This window comes from Sinohyriopsis cumingii, chromosome 14, assembly GCF_028554795.1.
Source record: "Sinohyriopsis cumingii isolate HCF-2022 chromosome 14, ASM2855479v2, whole genome shotgun sequence".
Classification (NCBI taxonomy): domain Eukaryota; kingdom Metazoa; phylum Mollusca; class Bivalvia; order Unionida; family Unionidae; genus Sinohyriopsis; species Sinohyriopsis cumingii.
The window spans coordinates 64773229-64793994 of record NC_142974.1 but is presented as its reverse complement, the minus strand read 5'-3'; positions in this window follow the sequence as shown (position 1 = coordinate 64793994).

The following is a 20766-nucleotide window of genomic DNA, read 5'->3' as shown; positions in this document are numbered from 1 at the left end:
AAATGAGAAAAAAATCGTATTGGTTATTTGTGTCAACCTAGATATATTTTATCACTTAAAGTATGTTGAATCAAACAAATGGACGGCAGCTTTTAGATACAATAGGTTGGGTGACCGAAGGAGAGCTAAGTTTCAAAATCAAAATTTACTGATGAAATAGCCAGACATAGTCCAGAACCGATAGTAACAAACTGGCAAAAAATAGAAATGCTCAAAATTGAGTCGTAGGAGACGTAGGGAGTTTAATTGGTAAATAGGTAAATGAGATTTGATAGTCTATACTATTTGAAACAGAAGAATAAAGAAGATTAAGGAGTCGATAATATCCAGAAAAGACCATACTTTAAATAGCAGTGATCGAAAATTGAGTTTGGTTTAATTCTCACAAGGGTAACTGACATTAAATTGGATGCTGAAAACAAACCGTGATTGCCGCAAAGGATCTGGCTATATATAAGCGCTATATCATCCTTTCTAAGGGACGTGGAGAGTACTAATGATTATAAACTCTGTCCAAAGACCTTTGTACATGTGGTTTCCTATTTATTTATATCTAAACTTTTATTTGTATTAAATCTCAAATAATTGAAGAGTTTGAGAAATCAAGCAAATGTCTAAATTTGTTATTAGCTTAGCGTCATAAATTACATGCCATGAAGATGGACTTTGTTTAACTGGTTGCTGGTAATCATCCTGAACAAGTATTAATATAAACATTATTGAAAAGAATTTAAATTAAATGATGAAAATATATTTTTTGCAAAGTACCGTATTTAGCTTTAATAAAGAGGAAGTTTTAATGAATTGATCTGATTCTTGTGTGCTTGGTTAAATAGACCGACAAACAATCTAACGAAAATGAAAATGAAATGACATCACAAATCGCGTTCTGTCATAATTTTTAAGTACATTTTAGTCCCAGACAAGTAGCTGTAAAATAGGCAGGAAGCCGGGCATCTTCCTCGGTTGTATTAGTGATTCTTAAATAATCTAACTTAGATGATACTTTTTATTGTTTGTTCATAAGTACTTACCAAGAAGTTTCGCATGTCAAGTAAGGTAAGTAAATGCATGATATCTTCTACTTTGCAATTCAAGATCATCTTGATCTGGATATTGGCGACAAAGTCTAGTTCTACCTGCCATCGAGCTGATCATAAATTTTGCGTGATATATTTCAGTGGAATAACAAAATGACATTTGATAAATATAGTTTCAAATATTTATTATTCATTTAATTCAAGTCAAGTGTAGTTTGATTTTTGGTGTTTTGTTAGCTTTAAATGCACTAAGCAGAATGTAATCATATTATACTGAAACAGCAGTACAGTTTGTATGACATTTATATTGACATGTTCATCCACTATTACGACCATAAGCAATTATAAAAAGTATGAATAAATTGACCATGATAAGGTATAGGGAACACAAATGTGTGTTTGACTCAACAAAGAGATAAGTTTAAGTCTCGTCGTAAATTCACGATACTTAATTTATATTGAGTGCTTTAGTATATTTTTTCATAACATGATATTTTGGGGTAGATCAAAGTGTGGGTGTATGTCAGTAGGTTTCTGTAAGCGACGTTTGATTACTGTATTAAAGATCAGCATGTGCAATCATTCTAATGTGAGATGAATTATTAATTCGAATTACAAAGGGCTCATTCATTTTTTGGACTATAACAATACTTTGTGATGACTGAGGACACATAAAAAACCTCATTGTATCACTGTGGTACATCAGTACCTTCAAAATTATTGGTACGTCAACACAGTCAAGTCTATTTGTACATCATCACATTCAAGACTATTGAAATTTCATTTGGAATATACAATACTTTTGGAATAGAGATAGGACATTTATGATTATCGCGAATTTAATTCAAAATACAGTAATTATCTCTTAAAGTTTCACTTTGTATTTTAAGGACATACATTATTTGTTGACTTTAATGCACCTGTTAGTTTTGTTTCTTTTTGATACATATTTAAGTCCATAGCATCGCATCAGTAATAGGCTGTTCCTCCATGGTATGAATTTCTTTTAAACATTTCAACGATATTAAAAATTTACGTGAAAGTTTAAATTAATATTGCTAAGGAATTTGTATTGCCCCTGGTAAAGATTTTAATTATAAACATGTAAGAAATCCTTTGTGAAACCAATACTCATCCAAAAATCCAACTAATGTCGAGAACCTTTTTCAATTCCTACCCAGAAAGGGCTAGAGTTTATGAACAAAGACGAGTTGCTTGAACTTGCCTGGCATTATGACAGTTCGAGCGTCTAAGCATTTTTAACAAGGGAAGAAATAAATAATAAATTGAGTCAGTATTTTCTTGGACAAAATTGGACAATAGTGCTTTAGGTTTGATTAGTACACATGTCTCTGCAGAGAGAGAGAGAGAGAGAGAGAGAGAGAGAAAGAGAACGAAATGCCTGATATATATCCTACTTGTGCATTAACCAGCGCTTGGGCAAAAAGAGCTCTTGAGGATGCTCTTGGTCTGGAAAGCATTCCTTTACTGACATATTTATTGGCAAGTCTTTTGATGATGTCACTTTTGCTAATAGCAAGGTTTAAACAATAGCTACTGAACATAATGGAACACTTTTTAATACTCATTCTATCTACTTTAATTAGGATGACAAACAAAAATGATCGATTGTCGAACAGGATCATGATCTTGTGATCTACTGTGTGTTTCAGTTGGAGATTAGCAGACTTGAGGACACACATGTTCTAGTTTGTTATTTTGCGAACAGTGGGGTCGTTATGAGGAAATGTCGACTACCGGAGGTACCAGCTGGTGACGAGTGGTCAGTGAACTATCAGATTGTCGTTTCCTCTGTCATATAGACAGAAAACTCTTTGTCTTGACCATGACACATCAAATAAGATTAATTACTATATCCTTTCGCAAAACATTGATTTTCTCTCAACTTATTTAAACATTAGATCAGTTAAGTTGTGTTTTTAACTATGGATTCAAAACAAATCTTAGATATTTTGCTGAACAAGTTGATGACAAAGAATTCAATCTATCCATTTTGATTCGCATGTCTATACTAGATACAAGAAAGCTACTTGAGTCTCCCAAGTCTCTGTGTGTTGTGTTGGAAAGGCATTTGGGTCCCAATTCCTTAATGTGATGTAGCCAAATAATAAGTTATAATTGCCATAAAAACCAAACAAAAAAAAAAAAAAAACAAAAAAAAACAAAAAAAAAAAAAAACAAACAAAACGAAACATTATATATTTTGAAGCAACCGAATAAACTTCAGAGCTGACACTTGAAGTGTCCTGGACCATTGACTATACGTACATGTGCACAATTAAAGATTTCTGCTATTAAAAGGGTATAACCGTTCATCTCTCTTCTTTCAACAATTGTATTCTTTTGATTATCTCTTTTATATGTTGGACTATTTGGCTGTGGTTTTATTTATTTTTTGTTTTAAAATTCCTCTTCTTTCTGCAGAGTATCGGTCTTTTATAACATAACCAAAAGTAAGTTTTAAAACATCATAAACGAAAATGCTGTACGTATCTAGTTTCGGTCAAAGGAGTAAAAACGTTCCTATTGGTCAGAGTGGGATAAGATTATGATACGTGCCGTCAGATTTACGACCTTATCTCAATTTTCAACTCGACAATATATCCCATTTAAGCAGTGCATGCACAACACAAATTCTCATATCAATAGTATGTCTTTGTCGGCGCAAGTGTATGTGCGTGTGTGTGTGTGTGTGTGTGTGTGTGTGTGTGTGTGTGTGTGATTAGGATTTTTAACGTAGCTTTAACAATTTTTCATTGATATCGCCACGATGTCTGCAGTGTGGCAGTTTATAGTGATGTCCAGCACTGGGGTATCATGCCGCAGACATGTTGTATGATGTCCCACCCAGTCACATCCTGACACCAGGCCGACCAGTCCTAACACTAACCACGTAATGCTGAGCGCCAAGCGAGGCAGCTGATAGTACCATTTTTGTAAGTCTTTGGTATGACTTGTCCGGGGATCGAACCCACGACCTCCCGCTTCCGAGACGGACGCTCTAACCACTAGGCCACCGGAGCGGTGTCGACGCAAGTAAACGCCATGTCTGCAATAGCCTTTCAGGAACGAGGAAGGGAATTTGGGATGCTAAGCGTGAAACGTTAGAGAAAACGTCAATAACCAAGAAAAACTCAGGAATATCATTCAATACTATACATTTGCTTTGCAACGTACTTTTGATCAAAAAAGAGTTTATAGAAAGCCTAGAACGCGGATTTTATTTCACGTCTAATGTCATCAACCGTCCCATTGGATCATCGTAAGGCAAAGTTTAGTCTTAATAGCTCTCACTATGAACGAATCCGTTCTAATTGAAACGACATATAACCAAAATATACATTTCGATCTCCCTTTCTAGATGAAAGGATACATATATATACTCTCATACAGGTTAGAGTAATTTTAATTCGTACTCTACGGAGATTCGAAACTAGGTCCGCTGGTAAATGGCACCCATCGCCTTGCCTGCACACAAGAGCACACATCCCCTTGCGACTAAGCTCACAACACAAAAAATGATGTTAATGAATCGGTGTTATATGGACTCTTGTGTAGCAGACACTCTCGCATGACGACCTAGTAATTAATTCCCATGTGTCTACACAGTCATTCCGAATTCCTATGAAAGAAATCAAGGTATATACAATTAATTATAGAGAATTATAAATATACACCAGAGAGACCAGTAGGTGCTATCCTTGAATTCTATTGGAGAATGCTTGATAATAGTAGGCAGAATTAATATTTTAATACAAAAGTACTATCATACAGGTTAGAGATCTTTTAATTGTCTATAAAACCGATAGTCATTGAGGAAGTCGGTCGGGGTGCATACAATTTGTATTCTGGGATATAAAGAGCCACTGCAATAGAACAATACTTCGGGAATTTTAGTCTGTTAACTTTCAACCAAAGTTAAGTGAAAGTTCTACCATAAGTAGGCTTTAAAATGTATTAGATAAAATGATGTTATTAACTTGAAAAAATCAAAATACAAAGAAAGAAACCAATCAAATGTACGAATAAAATATATGTTCTTTTATCATTGTAATAGGCTGGAACACTCACATATTATGCTGTATGGTATAGACTCAAGTATCATAACATTCAGTGAATATAGATCATTGGAGAAGAATCAGGTTAGGTGTGCCTTTACAATCGTTAATCGCCCTCTAGTGTGTACTTGAGGGTAATATATCATTTTAGAAAACATGAAGTATAGATTTAAACATTTCACCTCACGTTTATACAAAGCACTTGGCCAATTTTCCACGTTACAGACGTTTATTAAAAACTGAAACATTTATCAAATGATGTTAATACATACCCATTTTCAAAGACAAAATATCTAGTGTAATAATCTCCTTCTCTCTTTCAGTATATGTATATATATATATATATATATATATATATATATATATATATATATATATATATATATATATATATATATATATAGTGATAGGACATTTATGATTATCTCGAATTTAATTCAAAATTTGTAAATGTCTGTTAAAGTTTCACTTTGCATTTTAAGGAAACAAATTACTTGTCGATTTTAATGCACCTGTTAGTTTTGTTTCTTTCTGATACATATTTAAGTCCACATAATAGTATCCGAAATTGGCTGCTCCTCCATGGTATGAATTTCTTTTAAACATTTCAAAGATATTAAATACTGAAAATGAAAGTTTGAATTGATATTGCTAAGGAATTTTTATTGCAACAGGTAAAACTTTTAATTTTAAGCATGTAAGAAATCCTTTGTGAAACAAACACTCATCCACAAATCCATCTAATGTCGTAAACCTTTTCAATTCCTACCCAGAAAGGGCTAGAGTTTATGAACAAAGACGAGTTGCTTGAACTTGCCTGACATTGCGATAGTTCGAACGTGTAAGCATTTTTAACAAGGCAAGAAACAAATAATAAATTGGGTCAGTATTTTATTGGAAAGAATTGGATAATAGTGCGTTGGGTTTGATTAGCATATCTGTCTCTGGTTTTGATAGGAAATTAAATTAATAGCAGTTAACAAATCAGATGGAACTGGAAGTAACAATGCTTCAGCTTTAGAAAATAATGACGAAATTGCAAATTTTTAAGGTTGAAAAGAAGAAGCTAATGAAAATGCAGAGAGAGAGAGAGAGAGAGAGAGAGAGAGAGAGAGAGAGAGAGAGAGAGAGAGAGAATGAAATGCCTGATATATATCGTACTTGTCCATGTACCAGCGCTTGGGCAAAAAGAGTTCTTGAGGATACTCTTGGTCAGGAAAGCATTCATTTACTGACATATTTATTGGCAAGTCTTTTGATGATGTCACTTTTGCTCCTAGTAAGGTTTAAGCAATAGCTACTGAATATAATGAAACACTTTTTAATACTCATTCTATCTACTTTAATTAGGATGACAAACAAAAATGATCGATTGTCGAACAGGATCATGATCTTGTGATCTACTGTGTGTTTCAGTTGGAGATTAGCAGACTTGAGGACACACATGTTCTAGTTTGTTATTTTGCGAACAGTGGGGTCGTTATGAGGAAATGTCGACTACCGGAGGTACCAGCTGGTGACGAGTGGTCAGTGAACTATCAGATTGTCGATCTTCTGTCATAGACCATGAAGCTCCTTTGGCTTGCCAGTTAGGAGTAAGTAGGATTGTTCGTAAGATCGTGTATCAGGTTTAGTGACCGACAATTAAAGTGATGTTTCCATATACTGTAGATCATCTTGTTAAACTTGCCAATGATAGGAAACCCAAATGTGAAAGTATCTAAATCTCACCTGCAATATATTCCTACATTTGACTAACTATTTAACAGATTCGACCAGGGAAAGAATTTCTCTTAAACATATCAAAGATATTAAAAATTGGCATGAAAGTTTAAGTTGATAATGATGATGAATTTTAATTGCCCATGGTAAAAATTTTAATTTCACACATATAAGAAATCTTGTGTGAAACCAACACTCATTCACAATACTATCCAATGTCGAAAATATTGTTTTTCGATTTCTACCCAAGAAGCAGCTAGAGTCTTTGAAAAATGCCGAGCTGTATGAAATTGCCTGACATTATGATAGTTCGAAAGTGTTAGCATTTTTAACAGGCAAGAAATAAATAATATTTTAGTTCAGTATCTGGTGTGAACAATTGGATGATAGTGCTTTAGGCTTGATTAGTATGTCTGTCTCTGGTTTTGGTAGGAACTTAAATTAACAGCAGTCAATAATTCAGATGGAACTGGAATTAACAAAACCTCAGCTTAAGAAAGAAATTATGAAATTTCACATTCATAAAGAGGAAAAAGGAGTAGCTAACGAATATGCAGATAGAGCAGAAGGATCAATACAACTTCAGAAAGAGGAATGAGCGTGGCAGAGGAAAAGAAGAAAAATAATGCACAGACAGAGAAGGGAAGCAAATGTTGATACAGAGAAGAAAATAGGAAAGACAGAAAGAGAGAGAGAATGAAATCCCTGATTTATATCCTACTTGTGCATTTACCAGTGCTAGGGCGATAAGAGCTCTTGAGAATGCTCTTGGCATGGGATGCATTCATTTAGTGACATATTTATTGGTCAGTCTTTTGATGATGTCATTTTAGCTCCTAGTATTGATCAATTAATAGCTACTAAACATAGTGAAACTCTTTTCAATACTCATTCTCTTTGCTTTAGTTAAGGTGGCTAAAGAAAATAAACAATTGTTGAACATGATCATGAGATCTTCTGTGTGTTCCAGATGGTTGTTAACGGACTTGAGGACACGCATGCCTTAGCTTGATTTTGTGACTAGTGGGGTCATTATGAGGCAATGTAGACTACAAGAGGTACCAGCTGGTGACGAGTGGTCAGTGAACTATGAAATTGTCGTTCCCTCTGTCATAAAGACAGAACACTCTTTGTGTAGACCATGAAGCTCCCTTGGCTAGTCATATAGGAGAAAGTAAGACTGTTTGTAAGATCTTATGTCACTTTTAGTAACCGATAATTAAAGTGATGTTTCAAAATACGGTAGATCATCTTGTTACATTTGTAAGATGATAGAAACACTAAAGCTCATATCGAACATATTCCTGCATTTGACTAACCATTTAACAGAGTAGACTGTGCTGTGCCCTTACCTAAGACCATATCTGGTTACCAATATGTGTTGACCTTAATGTTTGATTCCACAATATTTACAGAGGCAATACGTTTAAAAAACATTGAACCCAAAACCATAATCAAAGCACAGATAAAGTTATTGTTTACACTTGTTGCCCTTCCCAAATTTGTCTTAGCCTGAAGAAGGTCAAATTTTATGTCAAGCATGTCACGCGTGAATTAGGCATCCACCTGTTTAACTCTTCCTCTCCATGAGGAAAGTCAAAAGGAGTTTGAAAAAAAATTCATTAAACACTGAAGAACACGATTCGGTCAATTTGTTCAGATACATAAACAATTTGGATGGGGGTGTTCATTTGGTTTTGTTTGCTGTTAGAGAATCAATTCAAGAAGCATTAGGTTATAGCCTCTTTGAATAAGGTTTTGGACTTCTATCGGTGGACGTTATTAAAAGCGAAAACTTGGTTCAAATGAAGATTCCAAGATTAATCCTCTTGACTCTTAATCTTCTTGACCATGTTTCAATATAACTTGGTAACTCATTGAAAATTGAAATTAAGATATAACAAAAACAGAAAGAAAAATGAATTATCAACGTGGTGGTAGAGCATTCACAATCTTGCTCATGCTAGAAATAATTTTTAGCTGACCGTTATGGTCCTTATACAATTGAAAAGACTATAAATGACATATTTTATATCAGTAACACTTGTGGAAAACGGAAAAGTAAACTACTGTGTCATAAAAATATGTTAAATGGGTATTTTGGTAGAGATTACCCAGTTAATTATACAATCAATTTAGTTGCCCCTGTGCCACATAGAGATGATTAAAACGATGGAATGCAATTTGAAAAAATATACTAAAGTACTCAGTATAAATTAAATATACGTAGCATACGTCTAGACTTATACTTAGTTCTTTGTTGAGTCAAAAACATATTTTTGTTCCCTGTGGCTTATAGAACCATGAAAAAGTAGTTGGAAGTTGCCATGTATTCTTTTATGTAAACCAGACGTTTGTTTGTGTAGTGACTACATACAAGCAAAATTATGAACAAACTAGATTCATTTCCAATACTAAGAATCGATGACTGCATTAGCACAATTGAATATGAAAGATATGTCACCAGGTGTCTGTCAAATTCCACTAACTGCAACTGCAAATGCAAGCTATCAACATTAAGTGATGCTGCGTCAACATTTAATCATTTAATAAACATGATACCGTCTGGTTTAGATAATTGTAACGCATACATTGATGGTGTCATCATCTATAATGATACATGAAAAGTTCACTTGGAAACCATTCGGAAATTCTTCGATCAACTTGTATAGGACATATTGTGAGACACGGTCAAGTTAAATTTGCAGGAGTTAGGTCAAGACTATATCTAACTATCAATTGCCTGTTAGTGAATGCTGCGATTTGGGATATGGCTGGATATTATCGGAAAGTTTGATCACATATCTCAATACAAATTTGGTGAATAAGAAATCCAAGTTTCACTTTGTCTGACATGTGTCAGATATATTTTGACAAATTAAAGGCACCAGTGCACCAGTTCCTTCAGCTCCAGGGTTCAGCCAAACAAGTGTTTAAACTGTCTGTCGACGCAAGCAATTTAGAGACAGGTGCAGAATTTATACAAGAAGACAAACTTGGTAAGTATCATCCAATGTATCATTTTTCTAAAAAGCTAAACAAGCATCAGAGAAATTGTTCCACAATCGAGAAGGAATGTTTATTTTTGATATTGGCTTGTTACAGTTTGATGTTCAGCTCCTTTATCCCATTCAGTGATTACATCCCTCTTACTCTTATGAATAAAATTAAATACAAAAATCAGAAATTGCTGACATAGAGTTTGATCCTGCGAGAATTAAACATTGACATTAAACACGTCAGAGGAAACGATAATATAAGTGCAGACCTATTCTCACCTGTATGGAAGCACTATATTGTTTAATATTGGTTTGAGTATATTTTGTGTAATTAGGTAGTGTTATTCAAACTTGTCTTCTTCGATTTAGTTATTATAATATATTTGCATATTTCACTGATATGTACAAGAGAACATTTGTACATAAATCTTGCTTTTCCTTTAAGAGGGTAGGTGTTATGTATATGTATGTTCAATTTATATTGTATATTTGAAATTTGTACGTGATTGAAGGTACAATTTTTCAGACCTGGCTATTTTCATGTTTCAAGATATTTGCTAACAGCTGAGTAAAAAGCCTATCCTTGTTTACGAATTTGTTATACTCCGAAAACGAAGTTTGTTGATAATTTTGAATTTTCATTCGTTTGCAAAAATGATATTGCGACATAAGTCAAAGTGGGAATGTAAATAAAAGCTTTTTCTTTTGAACAAAGCTTTATTTCCTATCATAAGAACAGTGTGTGGAATCCCATAAGTTATGCTTAGATATAGCTTGAGAGGGACTATTTATTTCAATTATTCATTGGAATTACAAGGTATTCATTGACGTTTTGAACGAAACGCTACTTAGGATTATTGACACATCATTCAAAGACATACTGTTTTGTATCACTGTTGTACATCAATGCGTTCAAAACTATTGGTACATCATCACAATCAAGACTATTGATATATTAGAACTTTCAAAACTTTGGAATATTAGCAAAGTCAAGTTTGCTGGTACATCAGTACCCTCAAAGCTATGTTATTCTTTGGGAAACATACTATAATTTTGGACTTGTGGTAGGCATTTTGGATTATTTCTGAGTTATTTCACAATATTGCAAATTTCTTTTGAATTTTTTCTTTGCAGGGAAATATATCATTTATTGATTTTACTAAACCTGTTGGTTTCGCTTCTTTGTGTTACATAGTTTAAGACCATAGAGTTGTAACACGTATACAAGTTTCATGTGGGAACAAGAGAAATTGTGGGTTCGTATGTTGGTGCTAATTACTTCCTACATGGAATATTTTTATGTTTGCTCAAAACTGATAAGTAATTTTTGTTTGCTCTTCCGATATTCATTGCCATGTAAACTTGTTGCGTAAAAAAACTAAAAACAACATTTACTTTTGCCTTAAATTTTGGTGAAAGAGTGAGCACTAGTTAAAAAGTCAGAGGAATCGTTTGAAGTTGGAAGCATACTGGCATTTACGTGATCAAGCAACAAATTTAACATAACAAAAGAAGGTTGCAAAACAAAATAAATATAGAAAAGATATTGTTCAAATCGTTGTATGCATAGTGTGTATATTCTGTCTACCTCAATATATATCTTTGCAATCTTTCAATCCATCAGATATATCTAACTATCCACGTACTCAAACTATCTATCTATGATATCTGTCTATCTATCCATCTATTACGTCTAACTATTCATCCATTCTATCTAACTATCCATCTGCTCTGTTTTTTTTTTATCCATGTGTTGTGTCTTTCTATTCATATATTGTACATATCTAACTATCCATCTCTTCTGTCTAACTCTCCATCCCTTCTATCTAACTATTCGTCTATCCTAAATATCCATATATTTTGTCTATCCATATATCCCTCTATTTTAATCTAACTATCCATCTATTATGTCCATCTGAATATCCATCTAGTTTATATAACTATCTGTTTATGCTGTGTATCTAAATATACATCTATTCATCATGCGATCATTCATCCATCCATCCATCTGCCTATCTATATATCTAGCTATATTTTTCAACTAGGTTTCTTGCTGACCATGAAGAGTCGTATTTCTTTGGATGGATGGATTGATATAAGGCTAGATAGATGTACCTATGGTCGTATGTCTGTACGTATGTATGCGTGCATGTATAAATGTCAATGAATCTCAATGAATGAATGAATGAATGAATGAATATAAATATGAATATATTTATAATAAGAAAGGATCAGAAATGCGGGATAAATATTTTGTTTCGACTGATTGAAAATTATTTATTATTTATTTCCTTTGAATGATATGTACCTAACTACCTATAGTTCTTTAATTTACTTTCTGTACGAACATTCATGAAACTACCTGTTTTCTGTCGCCCTTCGACCTAACTACCAAACTATATTTGTAACTTAAATCTCTCATCAACCACAGGCATGTATGTTTGTATGGAATATGTCGCATGTGCATATGTGCAAAAGTGTGTATATACAGATGTATATATGCATGTACGCACGTATATGTACGTATTCGTTTACGTACAAATGTGTGTATCTACATATGTGTATATATACATGTTTGCATCGAAGCATGTGTATATGTACGCATGTATCTATGCCGCATGATTGAATAAATGGAGTGATAGTATTCACGGTTATTCAGTTCCATGTCTGTCATGAGGTGTTATTCAATCATGACATATTTGGAATTATAATGGACTGTTGTCCTACTAAACAAGGGCTATGTCAAACGTTATATACGACATATAAATAATTGCTATATATGATTATGAAAATTACTTGAATATGTTAATTCTGATTAAAAAAAAACAAAACAAAGAAAAACACTCCACAGGGTGGTCAACATGTACGAATTATTCTTCTTTATGAGGATTTTTGTTTATTGATGGATCTACGTGTTGGTGCAGTTCTGATCCTACAAAGGAAACTGTTTTGTTTAATTTGTGTTTTATATTTTGAAATCCTGTTTTGTTTAATTTGTGTTTTATATTTTGAAATCCTTTTACTATCTTCTTAAAACATACAATCTTTATCTATAATAATAGAAAATAAAGTAACTTAGAATTTGATTGTATAAATAAAATACACTAAACATTTAAGAATTCAGAACTATCAATTCCGATATTTTAATTGTTTCAAGTATTAAATACAGATTATCTTCATGAAATAAATACATATTTGTTTTTAATTTATTTTCTAAACGATTGTGTGATTGCCTTTATTTGAACTCGAAGAGAATGCTCCTATTAGAAATTATTTCGATCACAGTTTGATTATGAATCATGGTATGCATTAATAATTCACTTTGATGTGGAAGTAAATTCACAGGCCTCGACTAAATAACCATAATGGAGGTAACATAGTAGATCTCGCTCTTTCTGAACTTATTCCTGTATATTGCTTAATATTCATGTTTCTGTTTATTCAGCTTCCTCTTCTTTTTCATCTTCTTCATTCCAAGATTAAGATGCATACATGAAAGTTGACAGTAACGAGATCATCACTGTGTGCACTATTTTACAGAATCAACGAAACTTAAATGCAGTTTTCAAATTTCCATCCTTTGAAAGTGACTCGGAATAGCATTTAATTCACAATCTTTTTGACGTTTCCATTCAGTCTGTCTTCAAATCAGATATGTTGGATGTTAGGCCGATAAATTATCCACTCACTCGTGATGATGTTGATTATGGGTTAGGCAAACAGTATCAACATAGATTTGGAAGGTTGATTTATCGGACTAGTTGAATATATTCTATTCTTGTTAGGATAACAGCGTTTACGTTAGTTATAATAATCAGTGGTAAAACAACAAAAACAACAAATGTTAATAATAATAATAATAATAATAATAATAATAATAATAATAATAATAATAATAATTATAACGAGAATTAATAGTTACCATACGTCAGTCGCGGTACTTATATTCCGAAAATGGAATTAAAGGAAATGAACATAAATCATCACCAAAAAAATGAACGAAAAGTAACCAAATGAAAACAAAATTAATAAAATGAACCAAAGAGAGTATGGAAGATAATTTTAGTGTTAATGATTAAAATATAATTTAAATAGCTGACAATTACTAATAGTTAATTTCTTTCTATAAATGAAATAAGGAAATTGAAAGCTACTGTAGTTCAGTTGGTAGAGCGTTAGACTGTTTCGACGTGTCCTATGAAACGGCAGTTCGATCCTATTTCCTCTGTGTGATACAGACAATAATGTGTTAAAATTGCCATTAAAACTCGCAAAACCTACAGAAGTCAACTTTCAATCTTCGATTTTTGGTGGACACCTGGGAGTATGCAACCGTGAAAGGCTAATGACAATTAAGAGGCAATAGTTTTTATACCGAAAATTATGTACAATTTCCCCGCCTCCGCTCAATTTTGATATTCCATAAAACTTTTGAAATAATAGCCAAGTTAAGATCTTACAACATGCAGGTAGACTTACACTTAAATTTCCATTTTCAGCAATAGTCATACGTGTTTACGAGTCTGTGATTTCGTTTTTAATCATTCATTTTAAACTGATTTTGTACACTTCGCTCATTTTCTTTCATTTTCGGTGAGTACGTATATTATGCTAAATCCAACCATTTTGTCTCAATTAGCCCCGCCCCCCCCCCCAGCACTTGATTTTTTTATTTGGCGAGATAATTGAAAATACATTAAGGGATGAATGACTAACACACAAGTGGCCTTGCCATTTCTAAAAAGGCGCTATTTTGTCTGTCATATTTTACATGTGTCTCAAAAGCGTAACAAAGTACCATCAACGGAAATTTCTTTATGTAGGCACCACTAGGATATATTTGACCACTCCGGTGGCCTAGTGTTTAGAGCGTCCGCCTAGGATGCGGGAGGTCATGGGTTCGATCTCCGACCGAGTCATACTAAAGACTACCAAAAATGGTACTAACAGCTGCCTCGCTTGACGCTCAGCATTGAGAGGTTAGTGTTAGAACTAGTTGGCCTGTTGTCAGGATAATGTGACTGGGTGGGACATCATGCTACATGTCTGCGGCATGATGCCCCAGTGCTAGGCATCACAATAAACTGCCACACTGCAGACATCGCAGCGATATGACTGAAAAATTGTTAAAGCTACGTTAAAAATCAAAATTACACACACACACACACACACACACACACACACACATACACACGGGCATATTTAGCTCTGAATTGCACTGAATCAGTGGGTTTCAGTGACCTTCACCCGGTGTCATGATGATAGCCACCCGCCTTTGGCTGACATGCCCCGGTTCATGTTGGAATGCAGCCAGAATGCAAATCATATAGACATTGAACTCTAGGGACACACAGAGCACCCTAAGCCAAAACGAGGTAATTGCACGTCTTACTGTTGGCTCCATAGCCAAAAGTGCTGCACCCGGGTGATCGAGGACACGAAGGGTTGTTTTGGTTAGGGGTTAGGGTGGGGATCGTTTATTCACCAATAAACATTCCTTCGGTGTACATAGAGCCATTTATCACTTGTCTCACCATACATAAAAAATACATGATATTTAAAAAGATGTTCTGTCGCTTTTCGGAATGAAACCCAACCCTACCGGCGGGCCACTAGATGCAAATATATTCGGACTTTAACCTGTTGGCTTGAACACCTGTAAATAAAGTTGCAGTGTGGTATTTGCCGTTCAATTATGGCTACACGGCATAAATAGCATGGCATATTATGTCTGATGCCGCCTGTAAAGTCCATGCCGATGACTAACGATCTGGCTTAGAGCTCAAAAACCACGCTTCGTCATACAGAGGTAAATAAAGCAGAAATTTATTTGCTTAATTTGTGAAAGGTAGTGGTTTTCTTTTATGACCATTTCTGTGCTGAGTGCTTATTTCCACATACCGCCAATGATACAACGTTGAAGAGACAGTTATTATCGCGCATCGTTAGTACTAGCTGATGGTCAGTGGTTGTGTTTTGAGCGAATGATTCCATGTATATCACTGATGTGTAATCAACTCGTTCAATCTTCCTGTAACGTGTTTGTGACCAAGAAGTTCGTCCAGAATCGCTGACTACTCCCGCTTTGCAGTTCACTGGAGGTAATGACCAAAGAATCAACCAAAGGCGACAATACTAATTTTTGTCGTATATACAAAACTTCAATTTATGTCACTGTGAGCACACATAATGAATGAATGAATGAATGAATGAATGAATGAATGAATGAATGAATAAAAGAGTGAATGAATGAATAAATGAATGAATGAACGATACGCACAGGAATACAAATTACGAAAATACAAATCTAACAGTGTCATATTTGTGAATGCCTTCCCCATGGATCCAGCATTTGTCCATTGTAAGCATAATAAGATAAATGGATATGTGCAACAGACTCGTGCTTTCGATCATTTAATTGTTACCTCTTCCAGTCAAGGTAATCAATGGATGTAGTCATACTAGGTGAGCCCGATCGTTACAATAACAAGAACCACATGTCCAAAATGTAGCTTTACTATTTGAGGTAATTTTTAGCTTTATAAGAGGCATAGTGCAAAGCATGTTTTCTCTGTTTTCTTTATCAACTGACAGTAAATTGACCAATATCAAAATAAACCTATCTGTATATGAACTCACATCCATTTCGTTGTCCTTGTTGTTTTTGTTGCTGTTTTTGTTATTGTTGATTTAAATCCACTTTTAGCACGGGCTAGGTATAGACGAAGAACCACCAACCCGAGGAAAACTACTTGTAAGTTTTCTTATATACCTATGTTGGCCGAGCCCGAGAGTCGAACCCACGCAGGGAGAGGTGAGATGTCAGTGAACTGTAAAGGTGAGTGTCATAAACCACTCAGGGCCCCGACCCCGTTTTATAAATACAGTATAATGGTTGCGTGAGTAGTTATGTGTGTTGACTGGGGGATCAATGTTATTTTCTTGGGGGTCACACGGGCAATCTGAAATGGTGTGTAGGTTTAACATGGGAAATACACTTAGGAGACAATGCAAAATTAACATAGGTCACTTCTCGGTACTAAACAATGGAGAGAAATGGGAACTGTGTTACAAGTGGCTGACCTCGATCGGGCGGGAACGCGGTAACAGTGTTCCAGTTGACCTCTATAGTGTTTATAGATTGAAAACGTAAACAGTATTTACATAACACAGAAACAAAACATTTTTCAGGCAAGAGTCAAAGAGTATTTCTTTTCGAGGTAAATGAGTTGCCCTGAATATGGCTGTTGGTGTTTTGTTAACCAACAACATTTAACATATGCAGCATCGCACTGGTGTTCTACTCTTCCTCGTCTCAAAGCGTGGCCGTACAGCAAGACTTTCTTCAAACAGCCTTGCCTCTCCAAACGAATTCTTTTCTTCCAAATAGCCGTATCTGTCATCTTGGAGATATCCCACTGTGATTTCACATACATCAGATAGTTCGGGTTGATTAGCATCCCCCGATGGGAGAGTAGAAGCCTCCACGCTTGCTAAAATGATAAACGGTTTGGACTCTCCAACTGTCAACATTCTATGCGTCTCGATTGTGAGAACAGGTGATTCCATGAGGCTAACCGCTTGTATTCATAGTCTACGGTCTACTTATCCTCGAAATGCGAGCAGCAGCATCGATCACTACCAAGTCATCCACAGTAGCAAGAGAAGAGGAAGGACTTGGCCGCGGCAAGGGCATAAGGCAGTTAAAGCTCATCGTGTTAAGTCGATGCGTTTGTTAAAAAACAAACCGCCAAAGGCGTTTTTCGTGGCACGCACCTCTCTAGAAAGATGGGACTACTCAAAGGTTGCCAAATCAAGCAAAACTTAAATTTCGTTTTCTTCCATGACGTTTGAAAGTCGTACGTGTTTGAGTGAGTGCGTGTAGGACCTTATTATAAGACCAAGACCAAGAAACATTGCCGTTTTTTTTTATTTTCTCTCGTTTTCAAATCACCATAAAATTTCACAGCATATCACATCACCTAGAGTTCGATTATCCATTTTTCAATTTGAATCTCTTCACCTGTATATTTTTTTCGTAACTTTCTTCGAGTATTCTTTTCTTGTATTGATGGACGGATATGGGTTCTTCCTTTTCGTTGAAACCGCTCTCCTTGTTCTCCTCTTGTTTTTCTTTCTTCTCTATTTACTTAGGGCATCCTGAAGACCAGTATTCTTTCTAATGACAATGCTAAAATTTATCATAACATTTGTCTTTCTTTTCTGACCAAGATGGCATTCTGGAGACCAATACAGCAAACACTTTCACCTTTATGAAGCACAATGTTATGGCGCCTTTCAAAGTTCTGACCAGAAGCTCAATCAGCGTAGGATCCTCCAACTTGACTGCTTGAGAACTGAATGAATAATTTAACTTTGAGACACTGGCCCATATATCTAGTGGACCGTCTACGTCTAAAATCCATTTGAATGAATATTTGAAATCAATATTAAACGATCACAATATTTCAATGAGACAAAAGAAGAATAAAGCATGAGGCTACTACTCGACATATCCCCTCGCACACTAGAGGGAGTGTTGGCTCAGATATATGCCAGCGATTTCGAAGACGCCATGAGTGAGCCTGACCCAACGTCTGCCACTGCTGACCCAGAACAAGAGAAGTTATCTCCATCTAAAGTAGACCAGTAACACCCCAAACACATTATCACATTCGAGAGACTCAAAAATGCTTCTTCAGAGACTTATGTACCACGGTTTACTCGTACTTGGTGAAGTTTAGATATTTCAAGTTTGAAGTGCCGCTCAAAAAACTAGCAAGGCTGGTGACAGATTTATGGGATTCCTTGTTAACCACAATGAAACGTTAACGCAGAGCCAAAGAAAACGACCGTTTGAGTCTTTTCATTTATCACGACAGTTTGATATCACTCGTATTTATCGAGCTTAGTTGCCCGTGAGAACTGACACATTCCAATGTCATCAACGAGATTTAGCACGTGCAGCAATCCAACAACCAATTTTGTATCATCGATGGCAAAGCTACACATTACACGACCCACGTTTCCCCACCCATAGGGAGCGGGCAACTGAGAAAGTGATTTGTGTGAACACAATTCTCAGCACCAAACGTAGTATGGTCCAAATTTAAAACGACTAAGACCACATGCGTTTAACCGGAACAATCGTTCTGGAAAGGACGAATACCGACAAGAACGACATTGCAGAATAAACAAAAGCCTGGAACAGCATTCAATAGGCAAACAACGAAGAGAAGCATAACGCCTGTTACAGCAGAATTGGCATGTAGCATTCTTGCAAAGCACCGACTTCAAAAGGTCTTTGCTCCACACTATACATTAAAAGTGTACCAACAACAGGTGCTTGGACCTCTGGTATTTCGAGGCCTGATTTCCCAGACGGAAAATATACCAGTATCACTGAATTTCTATGATATAGTTATTAATGTGAGATATGTGACCTTGGATTGGCCAGTCTGGAGCAACACATTCTTTGCTGAGAGAAATGACAGTGTTGTTCAGCCTCTAAATCTCGCCCTTCCAAAGGACAAGAACGAACTAATTGCTCACGTTGTCAACGAACGTTTGTCAGTCTTACCAACAACACCTTACGAAACAAGGTTCACATCAAAAGGGTGCTTGTCAGCTCCTAAAATTGTGGGATCTCATACTCACAAGCAACCCCAGAACGCATGTTTGACCAGGGAAGAAACTATGACATATTTGCTACCAATTCTTGGACTTGGGATATAATTGCTACATTCAAAAATACAAATCTAAACAAGAAAATGAAAAGAAAAAGGGGAATTGTATCTTTTTTATTTCGAATGCATGCAAGAGACCGGCATTCACATTCATAAGTTTTGAATGGCTCATCGAGCGTGCGAAAAGTGCATCCAGTAAACGTTTTTGGTTGTCCCCACTGTAACAAGATTCCGGGAGAACATGAAAAAGGATATTCCGAAGACCTAACTCTCTTCCCGGTTTCGCCCAATGGATCTTAATCCCTTTCGACGACAGGGGAACACCAAGAGGACAATGAACGTTAGGGGATGCTTTCGTTTTGCCACAGGTGATGGCTCATAACGTCTAGTGATACGATGCACAATTTCTTCTGAAATAGCTATTTAGAACCAAGAACTGAATGCCCCAAGTCACCGTGAACAGAGATAAAATTGTTCACATGCAAGTGGGACAAGTACAGTCTAAAGATTATTTGAGTTATATGGCCATGTCTTTGAGTCGACAACGTTTCGAATGACAGAAATGGCCAAAAGATATTATACGCACTTGTTCAATACCAAAACAATCAAAACACAGTCCTATCACATTTGACTAATGCACACTATCACGACCCCGACATTATGCGCACCGAACAAGAAAACATTTCTACGCTTGGTATCACTCTCACGTTTTGAACCCATTCGACTTCAGGGAAAAAGGTTTAAAGTATTATCGATCCGACGTGGATATTTTACGACGTTGGTGTGGAAAATTTCTACAACTATTTATGGAGCACAAAGGGATCAATCATATAAAGAAAACCTGTACTCTTGGCAAAGCGTGATCTTTAGTGTACCACAACACCTTCATGCCCTAAAAAAACCGTAGCTGTCATATGCCCTGAAACTAAGGAGTTAATCAAACAGGGATAATCGAAAGACTATTTGCGCTGGATACAAATGGATCCAACATCCCAGAAACGAAGCAGGAGAAAAGACCATTAGAAAATATTCGAATATGACTGAAATTTAGAAAACCTCAAGATCGTCTACGGATTTAATGAATGATTGTTTCATGGATGCCTGACCTGCTATCCTCAACGTCGGACAATCCCAGAGGAAGACGCACACGAGAATGTTTTCAAACGCCGTTTGTTTCCCACACCTGGTTATATTTCAGCATCCTTTGTGACCTCTTCTTTCATTTCCTAACGAGAAGAAG